Genomic DNA, 22,280 nt, shown 5'->3' on the forward strand with positions numbered 1-22,280 from the left:
GCCTCTAGCAAAACTCACAAAGAAAGGGAGAGAGAAAACCCTAATAAACCGAATCAGAAATGAAAAGGGGGTCATTACAACAGAAACCACAGAAATTCAGAGGATCCTCAGGGAGTACTTTGAGAAGCTTTATGCCACGGAACATCAAAACCTCGAGGAAATGGATAAATTCCTAGACTCCTACAGACTCCCAAGGCTGAACCAAGAAGACCTGGAATACCTGAACAGACCTATCACCATCAAGGAAATTGAAATGGTAATAAAAAGTCTCCCCAAGCACAAAAGTCCTGGCCCGGATGGATTCACTAGTGAATTCTTCCAAATCTTTAAAGAGGACTTACTCCCAATGTTCTTTAAGCTTTTCCACGAAATCGAAATATCAAAAACACTTCCAAACAGTTTCTACGAAGCAAATATCACACTGATACCAAAAGCAGACAGAGATACCACAAAGAAAGAGAATTACAGGCCGATATCCCTGATGAACACAGATGCAAAGATCCTCAACAAACTACTAGCAAATAGAATCCAACTACTCATTAAAAAGATCATACACCATGACCAAGTAGGATTCATCCCAGGGATGCAAGGATGGTTCAACATTCGGAAATCAATCAACATAATCCACCATATCAACAAAAGAAAAGATAGAAAGCATATGATCATATCAATAGATGCAGAGAAAGCATTTGATAAGATCCAGCACCCCTTTATGATGAAAACCCTAGCCAAAATGGGTATAGAGGGGACCTTCCTCAACATAATTAAAGCCATCTACCACAAGCCTACAGCAAGCATCATCCTCAATGGGGAAAAACTGAGAGCCTTCCCTCTAAGATCAGGGACGAGACAGGGATGCCCACTCTCTCCACTGCTGTTCAATATAGTACTGGAAGTACTTGCAATAGCGATTCGGCAGGAAAAAGATATTAAGGGCATTCAGGTAGGAAAGGAAGAAATCAAGCTCTCACTATTCGCAGATGATATGATACTCTACTTAGAGAACCCAATAACTTCCACCAAAAAACTCCTAGAAACAATAGACTCGTATAGTAAAGTTGCAGGTTATAAAATCAATACCCAAAAGTCCATGGCTTTCCTATACGCAAACAGTGAGAGAGAAGAAAGCAACATGAAAAAAACAATCCCATTCACAATTGTGCCCCAGAAAATCAAGTACCTAGGAATCAGCTTAACTAAGGAAGTAAAGGACCTGTACAAAGAAAACTACAAAACGCTACTTCAGGAAATAAAAGAGGACATGAGGAAATGGAAAGATATCCCCTGCTCATGGGTCGGGAGACTTAACATTGTCAAAATGGCAATACTACCGAAAGCATTGTATAAATTCAATGCAATCCCTATAAAGATACCCATGACATTCTTCAAAGAAATGGAGCAAACACTCTTGAAATTTATATGGAACAATAAGACCCCACGAATAGCTAAAGCAATTCTTGGGAAAAAGAAAATGGGAGGAATCAACCTCCCGAACTTCAAACTGTACTACAAAGCAGTAATAATTAAAACAGCATGGTACTGGAACAAAGGCAGAACTGCAGACCAATGCAACAGGGTTGAATACACTGACATCTCTCCTCAATCATATGCTCATCTAATCTTTGATAAAGGTGCAAGTAATGTGAAGTGGAGTAAGGAAAGCCTCTTTAATAAATTGTGTTGGCATCACTGGACGGCTACATGCAAAAAAATAGGCTCAGAACTCTGCCTAACACCATGTACAAAAGTAAGATCAAAATGGATTAAAGACCTCAACATCAGACCAGAAACCATAAGGTACATTGAAGATAAAGTTGGCAAAACCCTCCATGACATTGAAGCTAATGGTATCTTCAAAGATGCCACGCCACTGGCCGAGCAAGTGAAAACAGAGATAGATAAATGGGACTATCTTAAACTAAGAAGCTTCTGCACCTCCAAAGAAACAGTGACCAAAATACAAAGACAGTCTACAGAATGGGAAAGGATATTCACCGAATACACATCTGACAAGGGGTTGATATCCAGGATATACAAAATACTGGTTAAACTCCACAAGAAGAAAACATCCAACCCCATCCAAAAATGGGGCAATGAAATGAACAGAAACTTTCTCAAAGAAGAAATCCGAATGGCAAAAAAGCACATGAGAAAATGCTCTACATCATTAATCATCAGAGAGATGCAGATCAAAACCACAATGAGATACCATCTCACACCTCAGAGACTGGCCCACATTCAAAAGAACAAAAGCAACCGATGCTGGCGTGGACGTGGCGAGAAAGGGACACTCCTTTACTGTTGGTGGGAATGTCCACTGGTTCAGCCCTTCTGGAAAACAGTATGGACGATTCTCAAAAAATTAGAAATTGAGCCCGCTCCTCTCTGGAAAGAAAGATGGCGGCCGCACGGGAGCCTTGTGGAAAGCGGGTTTGAGCCGGGCTCGGGGGAGCGGCGGGGACCTCATGGGAAGGGGGGCTTTGTGGGCCGTCCCCCACGCCCCACCGAGGTCGCCAGCTGCCCCCCACGAGCGGCTCTCCGGCACGGCCACGGCCCCGAAGGCACAAGGACTTGGCACAGAGAACCAGCTGCTTAGAGCAGAAAAGCAAATGGACTTGTGTTGATCCGCGCCACCAAGCCTGCCCGGAGGGGGAAGGGCGTTGACCAGCCCGCCCGCTCCTCTCTGGAAAGAAAGATGGCGGCCGCACGGGAGCCTTGTGCAAAGCGGGTTTGAGCCGGGCTCGGGGGAGCGGCGGGGACCTCATGGGAAGGGGGGCTTTGTGGGCCGTCCCCCACGCCCCACCGAGGTCGCCAGCTGCCCCCCACGAGCAGCTCTCCGGCACGGCCACGGCCCCGGAGGCACAAGGACTTAGCACAGAGAACCAGCCGCTTGGAGCAGAAAAGCAAATGGACTTGTGCTGATCCGCGCCACCAAGCCTGCCCGGAGGGAGAAGGGCGTTGACCAGCCCGCCCGCTCCTCTCTGGAAAGAAAGATGGCGGCCGCACGGGAGCCTTGTGTAAAGCGGGTTTGAGCCGGGCTCGGGGGAGCGGCGGGGACCTCATGGGAAGGGGGGCTTTGTGGGCCGTCCCCCACGCCCCACCGAGGTCGCCAGCTGCCCCCCACGAGCGGCTCTCCGGCACGGCCACGGCCCCGGAGGCACAAGGACTTAGCACAGAGAACCAGCTGCTTGGAGCAGAAAAGCAAATGGACTTGTGTTGATCCGCGCCACCAAGCCTGCCCGGAGGGGGAAGGGCGTTGACCAGCCCGCCCGCTCCTCTCTGGAAAGAAAGATGGCGGCCGCACGGGAGCCTTGTGGAAAGCGGGTTTGAGCCGGGCTCGGGGGAGCGGCGGGGACCTCATGGGAAGGGGGGCTTTGTGGGCCGTCCCCCACGCCCCACCGAGGTCGCCAGCTGCCCCCCGCGAGCGGCTCTCCGGCACGGCCACGGCCCCGGAGGCACAAGGACTTAGCACAGAGAACCAGCTGCTTGGAGCAGAAAAGCAAATGGACTTGTGTTGATCCGCGCCACCAAGCCTGCCCGGAGGGGGAAGGGCATTGACCAGCCCGCCCGCTCCTCTCTGGAAAGAAAGATGGCGGCCGCACGGGAGCCTTGTGGAAAGCGGGTTTGAGCCGGGCTCGGGGGAGCGGCGGGGACCTCATGGGAAGGGGGGCTTTGTGGGCCGTCCCCCACGCCCCACCGAGGTCGCCAGCTGCCCCCCACGAGCGGCTCTCCAGCACGGCCACGGCCCCGGAGGCACAAGGACTTAGCACAGAGAACCAGCCGCTTGGAGCAGAAAAGCAAATGGACTTGTGCTGATCCGCGCCACCAAGACTGCCCGGAGGGAGAAGGGCATTGACCAGCCCGCCTGCTCCTTTCTGGAAAGAAAGATGGCGGCCGCACGGGAGCCTTGTGGAAAGCGGGTTTGAGCCGGGCTCGGGGGAGCGGCGGGGACCTCATGGGAAGGGGGGCTTTGTGGGCCGTCCCCCACGCCCCACCGAGGTCGCCAGCTGCCCCCCACGAGCGGCTCTCCGGCACGGCCACGGCCCCGGAGGCACAAGGACTTAGCACAGAGAACCAGCCGCTTGGAGCAGAAAAGCAAATGGACTTGTGCTGATCCGCGCCACCAAGACTGCCCGGAGGGAGAAGGGCATTGACCAGCCTGCCCGCTCCTTTCTGGAAAGAAAGATGGCGGCCGCACGGGAGCCTTGTGGAAAGCGGGTTTGAGCCGGGCTCGGGGGAGCGGCGGGGACCTCATGGGAAGGGGGGCTTTGTGGGCCGTCCCCCACGCCCCACCGAGGTCGCCAGCTGCCCCCCACGAGCGGCTCTCCGGCACGGCCACGGCCCCGGAGGCACAAGGACTTAGCACAGAGAACCAGCTGCTTGGAGCAGAAAAGCAAATGGACTTGTGTTGATCCGCGCCACCAAGCCTGCCCCGAGGGGGAAGGGCGTTGACCAGCCCGCCCGCTCCTCTCTGGAAAGAAAGATGGCGGCCGCACGGGAGCCTTGTGTAAAGCGGGTTTGAGCCGGGCTCGGGGGAGCGGCGGGGACCTCATGGGAAGGGGGGCTTTGTGGGCCGTCCCCCACGCCCCACCGAGGTCGCCAGCTGCCCCCCACGAGCGGCTCTCCGGCACGGCCACGGCCCGGGAGGCACAAGGACTTAGCACAGAGAACCAGCCGCTTGGAGCAGAAAAGCAAATGGACTTGTGTTGATCCGCGCCACCAAGCCTGCCCGGAGGGGGAAGGGCGTTGACCAGCCCGCCCGCTCCTCTCTGGAAAGAAAGATGGCGGCCGCACGGGAGCCTTGTGTAAAGCGGGTTTGAGCCGGGCTCGGGGGAGCGGCGGGGACCTCATGGGAAGGGGGGCTTTGTGGGCCGTCCCCCACGCCCCACCGAGGTCGCCAGCTGCCCCCCACGAGCGGCTCTCCGGCACAGCCACGACTCCAGGGCACAGAAATCAATCTCTTAACTAGCTAACTTTTAATAGAAATTCTTCCAGGGTCAATAAGTAAAATAGCAGAAATTCAAAACCGCGCGGCCGCTTTGGCGGCCGCGCAACATCATTTTATTCTTAAACCAAGTTGTAGAAAGCAAATCATTTCACAACGCTGTTTCAGCATGTCTGATTGGGGGGGGGGGTGGGTCGTAAACTCTAAACAATAATTGTGCATCTTCTATCGAAATAATCTATCTAGTCAAAGTAGATAGAGTATTAACTAGAACTCATCTGCCTCACAAGAATTGGGAGGGGTGGGAGGTGGGGGTCTATTGGGGTTCGGGGTTAAAAATGAGTATTGGTAAAGGGAAATGTGTTCGGTATCTACATGACTGAGACCTAAACCCGAAAGCTCTGTAACTTTTCCCACAGTGATTCAATAAATAAATAAATTATAAAAAAAAAAAATTAGAAATTGAGCTCCCATTTGACCCAGCAATACCACTCCTGGGAATATATCCCAGAGAGGCAAAAATGTATAGTCGAAGTGACATCTGCACTTGTTTGTTCATTGCAGCACTCTTTACAATAGCCAGAAACTGGAAGAAACCTGAATACCCAAGAACAGATGACTGGTTAAAGAAACTTTGGTACATCTACACGATGGAGTACTATGTAGCTCTTAGTAAAGATGAAGTCATGAAATTTACATACAAGTGGTACAATATGGAAAGTATCATGGTAAGCGAAATGAGTCAGAAAGAGAGGGATAGACATAGAAAGATTGCATTCATCTGGGGGATATAAAGTAACAAAGTATGAGATTAATACCCAAGAATAGCTGAGATCAGCACCAGGAGGATTACTCCATAACTTAGAGGCCAGCCGGGTATGCTAGAGGAAAGGGCTGTTCAGATAGAGAAGGGAGCACCAAATAAAGGATGTTTGGAGGATCCTCCCAGGAGGGGAGATGCATGTCGAAAGTAGACTATGGACTGAACATTTTTGCCACTCAATGCCTCTTTTGCAGACCACAACACCCAAAAGGAGAGAGAGAACACAGGGGATTGCCCTGCCACAGAGACAGGGGGGATGGGGGGATGGGGGTGGGAGGGATATTATCCATGGTGGTGGAAAATGGGCACTGGTGGAGGGATGGGTATCTGATCATTGTATAATTGAAACCAAAGCACAAAAAATTGTAAATCTACAACTTTAAAAAAAGTAAAATAAAATAAAGGGAAAAAAAAAAGAAAAAAAAAGATAGGCTTATGAGTTATTGGCAACTGTGTTTCAAGTGGCTGAGCTAAAATAGAGAAGTTTTCATCTAAGAAGTTAGCTTATGGTTCGTACGGCATATGTAGTGGGAAAATATTTCGCGGCCGCGTTAGTGGCCGCGGCTCCGGAAAGAGTCCCTGGCACTGGGCGAGGAGTTGGGAATGTCTCCTGTTTGGAATTGGAGCCGTTCAGCTTTGTTGCCCAGAGCTGGGCCTCTGTGCCCGTCCCACGCAGATCAGGGGTTGAAAACCGGCTGTCTAGGTGCTGTTTCTAGCTGCGCGTGCCCAGAGAGGAACTCAGGCCCTTGGGGGCGGGCTGTACCTGTTGGAATTGGAGCCGTTCAGCTTTGTTGCCCAGAGCTGGGCCTCTGTGCCCGTCCCACGCAGATCAGGGGTTGAAAACTGGCTAAGACAGTATTCTATTTTAGAAAAAACTGCTGGCCAAAAAATGGAATAGAAGGTGATTTTTGAGTGCACACTTTACCAGTCCATTAAAGAGAAAGGATTTACCAGTAACTACATAACAAAAAGAAAATAGGAGTAAACGTGATTGTATTTCATAGACAAGAAATGTTTTACGCTACTTCAGAAAATAAAAGAGGACATGAGGAAATGGAAAGACATCCCCTGCTCATGGGTCGGGAGACTTAACATTGTCAAAATGGCAATACTACCGAAAGCACTGTATAAATTCAATGCAATTCCTAAAGGATACCCATGACATTCTCTAAAGAAATGGAGCAAACATTCCTGAAATTTATATGGAACAATAAGCCCCCACGAATAGCTAAAGCAATTCTTGGGAAAAAGAAAATGGGAGGAATCAACCTCCCTAACTTCAAACTTTACTACAAAGTGGTAATAATCAAAACAACATGTTACTGGAACAAAGGCAGAACTGCAGACCAATGGAACAGAGTTGAATACACTGACATCTCCCCTCAATCATATGATCATCTAATCTTTGATAAAGGTGCAAAAAATGTGAAGTGGAGTAAGGAAAGCCTCTTTATCAAATTGTGCTGGCATCACTGGATGGCTACATGCAAAAAAATGGGCTCAGAACTCTGCCTTACACCATGTACAAAGGTAATATCAAAATGGATTAAAGACCTCAACATCAGACCAGAAACCATAAGATACATTGAAGACAAAGTTGGCAAAACCCTCCATGACATTGAGGCTAATGGTATTTTCAAAGATGACGCACCACTGGCTGAGCAAGTGAAAACAGAGATAGATAAATGGGACTATCTTAAACTAAGAAGCTTCTGTACCTCCAAAGAAACAGTGACCAAAATACAAAGACAGTCTACAGAATGGGAAAGAATATTGGCCGAATACACATCTGACAAGGGGTTGATATCAAGGACTTACAATATACTGGTTGAACTCCACAAGAAGAAAACATCCAACCCCATCAAAAAATGGGGCAATGAAATGAACAGAAACTTTCTCAAAGAAGAAATCCGAATGGCAAAAAAGCACATGAGAAAATGCTCTACATCATTAATCATCAGGGAGATGCAGATCAAAACCACAATGAGATACCATCTCATGCCTCAGAGACTGGCCCACATTCAAAAGAACAAAAGCAACCATTGCTGGTGCGGATGTGGCGAGAAAGGGACACTCCTTCACTGTTGGTGGGAATGTCCACTGGTTCAGCGTTTTGGAAAACAGTATGGACGTTTCTCAAAAAATTAGAAATTGAGCTCCCATTTGACCCAGTGATACCACTCCTGGGAACATATCCCAGAGAGGCAAAAATGTGTAGCCGAAGTGACATCTGCACTTGTTTGTTCATTGCAGCACTCTTTACAGTAGCCAGAAACTGGAAGAGACCTGAGTGCCCAAGAACAGATGACTGGTTAAATAAACTTTGGTACATCTACACAATGGAGTACTATGTAGCTCTTAGAAAAGATGAAGTCATTAACTTTACATACAAGTGGTACAATATGGAAAGTATCATGCTAAGCGAAATGAGTCAGAAAGAGAGGGATAGACATAGAAAGATTGCATTCATCTGGGGGATATAAAATAACAAAATATGAGATTAATACCCAAGAATAGCTGAGATCAACACCAGGAGGATTACTCCATAGCTTAGAGGCCAGCCGGGTATTCTAGGGGAAAGGACAATTCTGATGGAAAAGGGAACACCAAATGGAGGGTGTTTGGAGAATCCTCCCAGGAGGGGAGATGCAGGTTGAAAGTAGACTGGACTGAACATGTTCGCCACTCTATGCCTCTTTTGCTGATCACAACACCCAAAAGGAGAGAGAGAACAAAAGGGAATGCCCTGCCACAGTGGCAGGGGGGCATGGGGGAATGGGGGGGGATGGGGGGGGAGGAATATTATCCTGGTGGTGGAAAATGGGCACTGGTGGAGGGATGGGTATTTGATCGTGGTATGACCGAGATCCAAGCACAAAAATTTGTAAATCTACAACTGTACCTCGTGCTGTTTCACTAATAATAAAAAAAAAGAAAAATAACTGCCACAAAAAAGTACAGTCAAAATGAAAAAAAAATTACTGGAGACATTAGTAATGTGGAATTACTAGCGACATCATGGGGTAGTCTGCCTGTGTGTTTCTATAGGTTATTGTGTAATAAAAATTATGTTTATAAATGTAAATATAATACAGGTTCACAGTTTTTATAAACAAATTTATAAAAATGTGAGAGTAATTTAGACGAAAAGGCTACAAACGATGTACGTGTGTTTGGGGTAGGTGGGGACATGAAGAAGAAAACCTATATATGTTTATGTAGATTTATCCTGAATTAACAATCATATTAAAAAAGGTCAAAACAAATGAAAAAAAAGAAATGTTTTAAATGAGTAAAATACAGAAAGAAACTTCGAAAGTACAAAAAATTATTCTTATCAGTACCTTCGAATATTAACCAACACCTGTTAAACATAGCATAGGATTTCACTTGATCTCACAAGAAACAGAAAAGACCATTTAAAAAGTGATCACAAAATATTGCAAATTTACTTAAAACCCCTAGATTAGAATTATCATTATCAACCACGAAAACATTCTTCTCAATGTTTAATAAATGAGCACCAAAATCCAATAAAATATCTTTAATGTAGGAAAAATCATAATTCACAAATATGACAAAAATGTGTAATTAGACCTGTGAGACTTGATCGTTCTATTTCCTTTTAGGATCTAAAAACAGAAGTTGACTATTATCACAATACTCTCATGTTAGGAAGAAAAAATCACATGAAATGATATTTATAAAGATGACAAGCAGCTTTAACCTGGAACCTACTTACCACGCAAATGAATCAAATCTCCTGATTCAAGTTAGAATATACCATTTTTTTATTTTAACAGGCAGCGCATACATGTACTTAAAAACCAGAACATAATAAAAACATTGAAGATTCTGTGTCTTCCACCGCCCTAGATGAGCACTATTAGCTATTTATGGGAAGCATCATTTCTAAAGCGTGTTTATACTCAAATTGTCAAGTGCCAAGTACTGTGTTCCAAGAGATAATAAGGAAAAAAGCCAGCAAGGATGGCTTTCTGATAAACTGCTTTTCCTAATGGTACCCTATTCAAGGCATAGTGTACTTTCTAGTCCTGGCATTTATTCAAGTAAATTGGTTGGACTTGCTCTCAGTGGATTTATCTCAGCATATTTAATATATATTCTTTCTTTTTTGATTTTAAATCTTTGGTTCTCTTCAACATTCTGTCCAAATGTTTTCCCCTTCCTTGATAATCGACGTCACTATTCTTTCTTTCTTTCTTTCTTTCTTTCTTTCTTTCTTTCTTTCTTTCTTTCTTTTGTTCTTTCCTATTATTTTCTCCCTCATATCGTCTAGGTTTCGATTGGTCAATGTTTGATGAAAGTGATCCCAAATTTTCTTACCTTTGAGGGCTTGCCTCCCTACCCTCAGCACTCCACACCTTCCTCATGCCCCATATTTTCTTATTACCTGGTTTAAATAGAAATCTCAAAGATTAATGATTATTACTTTCTAATATCACTATATTTAAAATACTGAATTATAAATACAAGTGGAGAGACCATTACAGAGAACACATGCTAGTATATATTAACAGTTTTCCACAGCATCTATATTTTCTCTTTCTGTAAAAATACTGTCTCTGATTTACTTGTTTTTAGTGGATATCATGTAAAATTCACTATGAAAAGAAAAAAGAAACACAGAGAATCAACACCCATATATATATATATATGTGTGTGTGTGTGTGTGTGTGTATTTGAGCTCCTAAGTATGTCTAAAATATAATGTAATCAATGAGCAAAAACACTTTGTATGTGAGAGAAAGTAAGCCAATGTCTAAAATCACACAGCAAATGTCAAAGTCAAGCTCAAATGAGGCTTATAAAATTCTACTTGAATACACTCTTTCATTACTACGTGCTGTTTTTCCTTGACTGCTAAGTTTAGGGATGATAAAACTAATGAAAAGCTTTGAAAAGTATTATTTCTTACCTGACATGGTCAGAGAAGAGGAAACATCGATGAAAGGTAGACGAGAAGAGGAGATGGTACGAGAGTACGTCTGAATGCTGAAGCGGCTTAAGACCACAAGTGTTCAGTACAGACCACTGCTCACTGGTGATTGGTCATTGGTCACTGGTCACTTTCCATGATGATTCAAATTTGTTTACAGACAACTACATGGGACCCCCAAGATTCTACCAGTTGGTGGTTGGTTTGGTGGGAGAATGATGTCATAAAGTAGGCAGTTGAAAGGTAGAGGCTAGCCAATCAGGAGGTCAGAATCCCAAGAAGAAGACCGGATTGGATAGAGAGCGGGGTAGTATGAAGCAGGCTAGGGAGATGGAATCCTACAAGACAGTTATAACACTTTCACCTTCCTCAGACTCTTGTGTTGGAAAAATACTCCCATTATACTCAAGCGCTTACATATTTGATTAACAAATCAAGAAAATTACTAAATAATCCTTTATATTGCACTATTAAAGAAGCAACATTTGGTATTACTAGTATATTTTAGATAACATTCACAGCACAGCACGTAGGGCATTAGGGCATTTTCCTTGCAGGAGTCCAACCCTGATTCCGATTCCTCTGCCTGGCAAGCTTCCCAGAGTATCTTGTCCACATAGCAAAAAGCCTGGCAAGCTACCCATGACGTATTTGATAGGCCAAAACCAGTGACAAGTCTCACAATTTGGTGTAAGATGTTACTGGTTCCCGCTCGAGCAAATGGATGAACCACGGGAGGACAGTGCTACAGTGCTATGATTGAAAAAAATGGTGGTTTCTTTCAATATGACAACACTTACTAGGATACGTTGTAGATGAATCGAGATGTGTTAAAATGGAAATAAAATGAGAAGAAATAGTAAATGCACAGGTATCTTATTTGTACAAAACAAACAGTTGTTCTCAGTTTAAAACTGTAGAAGAGAAAGTAAAACATATGCTCATTTGTGTCAAAATTTTACAATCTGAAAGAAAAGGACAAAAACCAAATTAAGTGATCAAAAAACAAGCAAAACCAACAAATACTGGAAATTAATATGATAGGCCAAAGATGAATGTTTTTTAAAAATTAGTGCCGTGAAATAAATCAGTATTTAGCTATTAAATTTGAATAGAAATAATAAGCATAAACCATGATCATATAATCTCTATTGAAAGAAGTGTAAATGACTAGTAAACACAAGAGCAATTTTCTTTTTTTTAAATTTTGTCTTGTTTTGTTTTAGTAGTGAAACACCATGAGGTACAATTGTAGACTTACAAGTTGTTGCGCTTGGGTTTCAGTTATACAGTGATCAAGTACCCATCCCATCACCAGTGCCCAATCTCCACTTCCACCAATTCCAGTATCCCTCCCACCCCCCATCACCCATCCCACTCTGCCTCTTTGGTAGGGCACTCCCTTTTGTTCTATCTCTCCTTTTGGGTGCTGTGGTCCGCAGAAGAGACTTTGTGTGGCAATCCTGTTCGGTCCATAGACTTCTTTCAGCAGGCATCTCCCATCCTGGGCAGATCTTCCCAGCACCCTTTATTGGGTGCTCCCTTCTCTATCTGTGCTGCCTTTACCCCTAGAGAGTGCAGCTGGCCTCTAAGCCATGGAGTGAACAACCTGGTATTTATCACAGCTGTTCTTGGGTGTTAGTCTCTGATTTTGTTACTTTATGTTACCCAGATGAATGCAATCTTTCTATGTCTGTATCTCTCTTTCTGACTCATTTTGCTTAGCATAATATTTTCCATGTAGTACCATACAAGAGCAGTTTTCAAGCTCACTAGTAGACAAAGAGCACAATTTAAAATGAGAAATTCAAATTTCCCCCCAAATTACAAATATTGAAAAATCAGGTCCTATCTTTCCCTAGCAAAAATGCTAGAAAATAGATCTTTTCAAGTTATTTTATTGAGAATTAAATCTGTATAATAGTTAGGCAATATATAGTTTAAAGCAGTTTAATGATCTTTAAGTCACTGTCACTGTCACTGTCCTCCCGTTGTTCATCGATTTTCTCGAGCAGGCCCAGTAAGGTCTCCAGTGTGAGACTTTGTTTTAAGGTAGCTTTTGTGTGTGTATATAGAAATTCAGGGATCAAACCCATAACCTCAGAAATGTGAGGCAAATATTTTACCACCGAGGCATATTTCCAACCACAGTTAATGATTTTGCTTTTGTATCTATAGTGCGAAGAATAGAAACCAAAGTTTCATACATGGAAGCCAAGTTCTTTTTTCCTGAGCTACATATCATGTCATAAGGAAGTTAGCTTTTAAGAATTGATCTTAACTAAACAATTAGAAAAGTAGACAAATAGATATAAATGTTCACATCAATGTCATCTTCGCAGTAAAACATTACAATTATAAAATCTCAGTAAACATTTTATAGTAACTGAAATTGATTATTTTAAAATCATACTTGTATATGGACATATATAAATACATAATTGAAAGACTCCAAAGAAATGTACCTTCGTTTTACTTGTATGTTTATTGTGGTTCTATTTTCTTCTTAATATAGTTATCCCATGAACAATACAAATATGGACATCTGTGTGATTTTTTTTCAATAATTATATTTTGAAAAATTTTGGACATTGGCATGGATGTGAAATAATTAAAGATGATCAATATATCCTAGAAATATAAAAAATCTAAGAAAAAGTATGCCATGCATGTATAAAATATATGCAGATAATTGATTTGATTGGACCCCAGACTTAGTATAGGGGTTAAAGCACTTACCATGCACACAGTCAACCCAAATTAATGGCTGGCACCACCAGGAATGACCCTTGAGCACAGAGTCAGAAGTCCCAAGCACCACATACTATGGCCCAAATACCCCACAAAAATAGAATTATAAATTATCACTTACTACCATAAAATACAAATTTATTATAAAGTCTATTATAAAATCCATTATAAGTTTTTAAACGTATCAAAATTTACAGATTGGCAGGCCACACATAGCACTACTTGCAGAGAATGGAATTAAATACTATTAGAAAACCATCTTCTTGGTCAATAGCAGCCTATCTATTAAATTTGGGGGTTTTCAAACATTATAGAGGAGTTAGCACCCTTAAGCTCTATGTTACTCAAGAATCATTTATATGTTTTTCTTTTCTATTCTTCCTTTTATGTGGGGAGGGGAGCGCACCCAGATGTGCTCTGGGCTCACTTCTGACTCTGTATCCAGAGATCACCCCTGGCAGGCTCAGGGTTCTGGGAATTGAACTCAGGTTAGCTGCATACAAGGTAAACACCCTCTACATGCTGAACTAGCTCTTTGGCCTATAGGTTTCTTTTAGAAAATGACATGTGAATAAAACATTTTTAATAATTAAAAATCATTTCTAATAAAACATTTAATTAAAAAGTTTAATGCAGGCAAATACTGTTTTAATCATTAAAATGAATTTAAAAATTAGAATAATACTTGCTAAAGCATAAAAACATAGCAAACAATAAGTGGTATATATCTTATTTGCAAATTCGTAACTGTAACACATTGCCTTTTGCATTTCAAGGATGAGAGGAATTCATAGAGTAGATTTGTTCACTCACAATGCTATATTCTCTCCTGGATGCTTATTTAAAAATACTTGCCAATGTGCCTGTTTATCAACGTTTTGAGTACTATAGTCCTCTTTGCTATTGTTAGATCTTTCTCTTGTTTTATTTTTAGTTTATGTTCCAATTTTTTTATTTTTAATTTTTAAATTTTTATTACTGAAACACCATGAGGTACAGTTGTAGACTTACAAATTTTTGTGCTTGTGTTTCAATTATACAATGATCAAATATTCATCCCTCCACCAGTGCCCATTTCCCACCAACAAGGGATCCCAGTATCCCTCCCATCCCCCATCCCCTCATCTCACCCTGACTCTGTGGCAGGGCATTCCCCTTGGTTCTCTCTCTCCTTTTAGGTGTTGTGGTTTGCAAAAGAGGCATTGAGTGACAATCATGTTCGGTCTATAGTCTATGTTCAGCATGCTCTCCCATCCTGGGAGGATCCTCCCAACACCCTTTATTTTGTGCTCCATTCTCTATCTGAGCTGCCTTTTCTGCTAGCGTGTGTGGTTGGTCTCCAAGCTATGAAGAAAAATTCCTGACACTAATCTCGGCCACTCTTGAGAGTTGGTCTCCTATTTTGTTATTTTATGTTCTCCAGGTGAATGCAATCTTGCCCTGTCTGTCCCTCTCTTTCTGACTCGTTTCGCTTAACATGATACTCTCCATGTAGTACCACTTGTATGTAAATTTCATGATTTCATCTTTTCTCACCGCTACATAGTACTCCATTGTGGCAATGTACCAATGTTCCTTTAACCAGTCTTCTTTTCTGGGGCACTCAGGTTTTTCCCAGATTCTGGCTATGGTAAAGAGTGTGTGCAGCTCACTCTTATGGATGGGGACACAACAGGGGTTTTGCTTCTGACTGCTTTAATATGAGAATTTTTGAATTTTGAAATTGCCCTCTCTGAAAGCTGTCTTTCTTACTACACACAGTCTCTGATTTATAAGAAGGCTGTTGATCAAGGTGAAGATTTCTCTTCACGTGTGGGAAAGGAACAGGATTAGCAGTAGGGTTGGGAGGCTTAGGGAATGAGACACAGGTCCACCCCCCACCCCCATAATGGCGCCGCTGTGCAACTTCCAAACATAGGGACTAGTATTGTTGCTGAAGCAGTGAGGTTTCTGCCAGAATGCCTGTTTCGTCAGAAATCTCTCAAATTTTTCATTTGAAATCTTATTTTTTTCTTTAAAATTTTTTAATTAAATGCACTATAACACAGATACACGCCTACAAAGTTGTGATTGAGTTTCCGTCATAGTGTTCCAACACCCATTCCTTCATGACAGTGTACATTTCCAACCACCAATGTCCCCATTTTCCCTCCTGCCACCCACCCCTAGCCAGCCTCTGTGCTCTATGGCAGACAGTTTTCTTCTCTCTCTGAGTCTGTCTGTCTGTCTCTCTGTCTCTGTCTGTCTCTGTGTCTGTCTGTCTCGCTGTCTGTCTCTCTCTCCTCGCCCCCCCCCCCCCCATTCTTTCATTTTGGACATTATGTTTTGCAATACAGGTACTGAAAGGTTATAATGCTTATCCTTTTCCTCCTTTCAGCACTCAGTTCTTTATGTGACCTTCATTTTAAATCCCAAGCCATTTTCAGATTGGTAAGAAACACTAAATCAATTTCTGAAAGAAGATGGCGCCAAACCCATCCAAGAGACCCTGCCCCTGAGCTGCTCTTCCTGCCTGATGACATCTCTCTTGCTTCTTGAAAGAACAGCAAGGGGAGAGGCAAAGTCCCAGACCTAAGCAAACAGGGGAGGGGAATAATTATCTAAAAAACATACCAAAAGAGGCATTGAGTGGCAATCATGTTCGGTCTAGAGTCTACTTTCAGCATGCATCTCCCATCCTGGGAGGATCCTCCCAACACCCATTATTGGTGGTCCCCTTTCTATCAAGAAAATAATAAAAAATAAAAAACATACAAAAACATTCAGTTTTGATTCACTTGAAATATGGAAATTCTGAATTTCACGAGTAAGAGATTTTCCCTGGCTTCACTGAAAGGATTAAAATTTAAATTGCATAAAATAGCTATGTAATGGCCTATCTCATGGTGATTCAATTAGAAAATAAATGAATAAAATATAAATCACTCATAAAGATTAAAACTGCCACACCAAATACATGCACCTTGATTTGAAACAGATAACTCACATTTGAAAAGAGAGAGAGAGAGAAGGACTAAAACAAAGTGTAAAAAGCAAATGACTCCTTAGAAGGTCAGATATATAATAATTAACGTGGGAGGAGTTAGTGCTGGAACATACTAAAAGTTATTCATGATTTAAGGATTCACACCCAGAGATCTTATTGCAAAATTATGAAAATATATATAAGTCTTTCACAATACCCACAACTATGTATGGTGAGACTCTAAATTAGATACCAATTATTTATTCACACAGATGTATTCATATTCCTATCATATGCACTAGTGAAAGCAGGGAAATAATTCTTAGCACTGACATTCTTGGACACTTAAGTGGTAATCAGGATTTTATGATTAAGTTGTTATGATTTCATCGGCAGTGTTTGATTCTTTAACCAACCTTGAATGTCTTTAAAAGACCAAATACAGGAATACTAATTCATTTTTAATTTAATATAAAATATGCTGAATTTACATGTTAAATAGAGATGGATGTCTTTTTCAATAGTCTATTTGGGACACTGTCCTTGACTTGTTTTATTAGGAACTGAATGTGGTACCCCAAAATCTCTAATTCCATCCCTAGTCCTCACTACTCTACTTCTACCAATCAAAGCAAACTTCACTTTAGACCTAGTTTTCAGTAATCTCAACTAAATATTATAGTAAAAAGTAAGTCTGATCAAATAATTCTGTTACCCAGCAGCTGTTTAATATGCTTACACGAGTGAACAGAATATTGAGAAGAAATGAACACTCCAAATTGTCATTGAATTAGGCAAAGAATACATGTTGTAATTGACCATATAAAAGAAAGAAAATTAAAATAAATTCCTTAGTAAGTTCTGGTAGTCTTGGAACCATGTTGCCCATGGGGTAATCAGCTAGCAAAGTCTTCCTTAATTTGGATGTTCCTAGTTCACATCCCTAATACCACTCTTTTCCTCTCAGATCCCATTCCCAGTAAATCATGTGCTCACCAGGTCTTGTTGTTTCAAGCATTGTTTTCAGAGGAACCCAAATGTCAAGTCCTTCCTTTTGCATTTATTGTCTCTTTTCCCATCATTTCAGAATTTTCTCCCAGCATTTTTTCCTCAGTGAATACAACTTTTCTTCAAGGGAGTTGAAGCTTGTTAGTTTTGAGAGTTTACTGGGATCATTTTCCTCTAGCCATACATGAAAGGTAGCAAAACACTTTTCAAGTTTTTCCTTTCCCAGCCAGTCAACTACCCTTTCCTGGGAAAATTTGTTAGCAGATTATTCTCAGGTCTGTCAGAAACTGCATTCGTTTTCCTCCATTTCCACAAAAGCAGTTACTGGTAACAAGCATACTTAATTAAATATATGTTCCTGTTAACCCACTTGCACTTGGGATCCATGTGAACACCTTTCACCTGGCTTTTATGAAAGGTGGTTATCCAGTTTGTTTTTCTGGTGGCATTCTGTTTCTCATTATTCCTCTCCACAGCTAAGTAACTTGAAAATACCAGCTTTCGTAAATGGTATGATTGAAAGCTCCAGAAGGAATGCCAGCCCTTTCAGCTCTCTCGGTTTTATATGTAACCTGTTCTTTGGAACCTATCTTATTTTCGTATTTTTGTTTTGCTTATCATTTCTGAAAAACATGTTAACGTAATTAAAACACATCTACCAACTCTCCTATGATGATCATCAGCTGTCCAGTTCCCTACCCTTCCCGGTCTCCTTGCCATCCATCCATCACCCCATTAACTCTCCTAGGACCATCTCTTTCCGCCACCATCTTCCAGGCTCAAGGTCAAGCGGTACCAACCGCTTTGGGAGTGGTGACCTAGTGCGCATGTCTTAGTCCAGTACATCCCGCAACGCAGCCCCAACGACACTGATAACGTTGGTTCTTGTTTGAGCTGCAGTTAACAGCGATGTTTAGAGAAGGCTACAGGCACCAGGGACCATGGAAGACCACAGAGCAGCCCTTCAAGGTAATATAATTTGAGCTCCCCCCGCCAGAAATGTTCAGATGCCATTGCCTGAAAGCAGGCTTGCCCACAGCGGGAAGTTTACAAATCCAAAGACTTACAGAGGCAATGGACCTCATTGTTGAAACTAGCTAGTAAAGTGTCACCGTGATAGCAACTCCGAATATTGTTGGGAATAAGTGAAATGGTACAGCTAGGGGTGCTGAACAGAGGGCCCGAGTACATGGTGACTTATCTTTACGTCTCCCAGGAGCCGATCTTCGGGCTTCATGCTGCAAAAGTTTCCTTGGCTTGGTCCCTGTTAAGAGTCATCCTTGAATGACTCTGAGGCCGTTGACCACTCATCTGGAAGGTTCATTCCCCAGTCTATGTGTTCACAACCCCCAGCCATCATTTATGGTTAGACCACCCATACCTTTTAGAGATGTGTCTCAAATTTCGTTATTTTCCAAAGGTGGCCATGAGGCATAAACACTGCCTCCATGAAAGAATTTTAACTTTATTTCCGGTCACCTTTGACTCATCTGCCTTCTTTAGCCTATTCCAAATTTATTCCTTTAATCCTAACCTCCAGACTGTGCCATTTCTCCCATTTTTTTTTTTGGAGGACACCAGGGATGGGGCATACTTTACTGTGCTCTGGTCTTAATCCTGGCTCTGTGTTTAAGTTTCACATTTGGTGGGTCTCTGAGGACCATAAAGGACTGCAAGAATTGAACTGGGTCCTTCTTGCTTGCAGAGCAAATGCCCTGTAAGCAATACTGTTCCTCTGATTCTACCCCACTCTTCATTAGGCCCATGCAAATTCTCCTCTTATGGGCTTTATAACCCTGGACCAAGTTTATATTTCTTAGAGTCTTGTTTATTCCCCCTTTGTCCTCTCTATAGCTTCCCATTCTTTCCCATGCCATCGTTCTACCCCCAGCCTCTCCCAAAAACAACCACAGCATCTCAAACTTCATAACTTTTATTAACAACCAATTAACTATGATGCATCTCTTCAATTTGTTAAAAATATATTAGAATAAATAAAATTTGTATGGCATTTCAGTGTTTGTCTAAGGTAACCATCTGGTACCTAAAGTGGAACCCACCATTCCGGCTATTGGTCACTGGTCACTTGCCATGATGATTCAAATTTGTTTACAAACACCTGCATGGGAACCCCAAGATTCTTCCAATTGGTGGTTGATTTGGTGGGAGAATGATGTTATAAAGTAGGCAGTTGAAAGGTAGAGGCTAGCCAATCTGGAGGTCAGATTCCCAGGAAGAATACCGGATTGGATAGAGAGAGAGATAGAATGAAGCAGTCTAGGGAGATGGAATCCTACAGGACAGTTATAACAGTTTCACCTTCCTCAGACTCTTATGTTAGAAAAATACTCCCATAGTAAAAGGTAAAGGTAAAGGCCATCCCGTTGTTCGTCGATTTGCTCGAGCGGGCCCAGTAACGTCTCCATTGGAGACTTTGTTGTTACTGTGTGTGGCATATCGAATACTTCACGGGGAGCTTGCCAGGCTCTGCCGAGGTTGTACGTACTCTTTTTTTTAATAACTTAAAAAAATTTTTTTTTAATAGTGAAGCACCAGGAGGTACAGTTGTAGATTTATAAATCTTTGTGTTTGGGTTTCGGTCATACAATGATAAAATACCCATACCCCCACCAGTGCCCATTTCCCACCACCATGGATAATATCCGCCCCCCCTCCCACCCTGCCTCTGTGGCAGGGCATTCCCTTTTGTTCTCTCTCTCCTATTGGGTGTTGTGGTCTGCAAAAGAGGCATTGAGTGGCAAACATGTTCAGTCCATAGTCTACTTTCAACATGCATCTCCCCTCCTGGAAGGATACTCCAAACACCCTTTATTTGGTGCTCCTTTCTCTATCTGAACTGCCCTTTCCCCTAGAATATCCGGCTGGCCTCTAAGCTATGGAGTAATCCTCCTGGTGTTGATATCAGCTATTCTTGGGTATTAATCTCATGTTTTGTTACTTTATATCCCCCAGATGAATGCAATCTTTCTGTGTCTATCCGTCTCTTTCTGACTCATTTCTCTTAGCATGATACCTTCCATATAGTACCACTTGTATGTAAATTTCATGACTTCATCTTTTCTAACAGCTACATAGTACTCCATTGTGTAGATGTACCAAAGTTTCTTTAACCAGTCATCTGTTCTTGGGCACTCAGGTTTCTTCCAGTTTCTGGCTATTGTAAAGAGTGCTGCATTGAACAAACAAGTGCAGATGTCACTTCGACTATACATTTTTGCCTCTCTGGGATATATTCCCAGGAGTGGTGTCGCTGGGTCAAATGGGAGCTCAATTTCTAATTTTTTGAGAAACGTCCATACTGTTTTCCAAAAGGGCTGAACTAGTCGGCATTCCCACCAACAGTGAAGGAGTGTGCCTATCTCGCCACATCCGCGTCAGCATCTGTTGCTTTTGTTCTTTTGAATGTGGGCCCGTCTCTGAGGTGTGAGATGGTATCTCATTGTGGTTTTGATCTGCATCTCCCTGATGATTAATGATGTAGAGCATTTTCTCATGTGCTTTTTTTTCCATTCGGATTTCTTCTTTGAGAAAGTTTCTGTTCATTTCATTGCCCCATTTTTTGATGGGGTTGGATGTTTTCTTCTTGTGGAGTTCAACCAGTACTTTGTATATCCTTGATATCAACCCCTTGTCAGATGTGTATTTGGTGAATATCCTTTCCCATTCTATAGACTGTCTTTGTATTTTGGTCACTGTTTCTTTGGAGGTGCAGACGCTTCTTAGTTTAAGATAGTCCCATTTATCTATCTCTGTTTTCACTTGCTCGGCCAGTGTCGTGGCATCTTTGAAAATAGCTTTATTTTTTTTTCATTGTTTTTTTATTTTTTTATTTTTTATTTTTTAATTTATTTATTTATTGAATCACTGTGGGAAAGGTTACAAAGCTTTCAGGTTTAGGTCTCAGTCATGCAAATATCAAACACATTTCCCTTTACCAATACTTATTTTTTACCATGAAGAACCCCAATAAGACCCCACCCCCCACCCCTCCCAGTCCCTGTGAGGCAGATGAATTCTAGTTAACACTCTATCTGCTTTGATTAGATTCATTGTTTCATTAAAGGATTCACCACTATTATTTAGAGTTTACACCCCCCCCAAATCAGACATGCTGAAAAAGCATTGTGAAGTGATTTGCTTTCTACAGCTGTGTTCAAGAATTAAATGTTGGTTTTGGATTTCTGCTATTTTACTTATTGACCCTGGAAGTATTTCTACTGAAAGTCAGATAGTTAAGAAATTGGTTTTTGTGCTCTGGAGTTGTGGCCGTGCTGGAGAGCTGCTCGTGGGGGACAACTGGTGGCCTCGGTAGGGCGTGAAGGGCGGACCGAAAAGCCCCCTTCCCATGAGGTTTTAGTCGCCCCCACACCCCCAGCTCATACCTGCTGTCCACAAGGCTCCCATGCAGCCGCCATCTTTCTTTCCAGGGAGGAAAGAGCAAATGGGGCAACAACCTTTCCCCTCCAGACAGACATGATGACCTGGATTAACGCATAGTCCGTTCACTTTTCTGCTCCAAGCTGCCGGGTTCTGCATTAAGTCCTTGTGCTTCTGGGGCTGTGGCCATACTGGAGAGCCGCTTGTGGGGGACAACTGGTGACCTCGGTAGGGTACGAAGGACGGACCGGAACGCCCCCCCTTCCCATGAGGTTTTAGTCGCCCCCACACCCCCGGCTCATACCTGCTGTCCACAAGGCTCCCGTGTGGCCGCCATCTTTCTTTCCAGAGGGAGAAGGGCGGAAGGGAGCAACACCCTTTCCCCTCTGGACAGACATGATGGCCTGGATTAACGCATAATCCTTTCTCT

The sequence above is a fragment of the Sorex fumeus genome, unplaced genomic scaffold, assembly GCF_029834395.1.
Source record: "Sorex fumeus unplaced genomic scaffold, SorFum_2.1 ptg000095l, whole genome shotgun sequence".
Lineage (NCBI taxonomy): Eukaryota > Metazoa > Chordata > Mammalia > Eulipotyphla > Soricidae > Sorex > Sorex fumeus.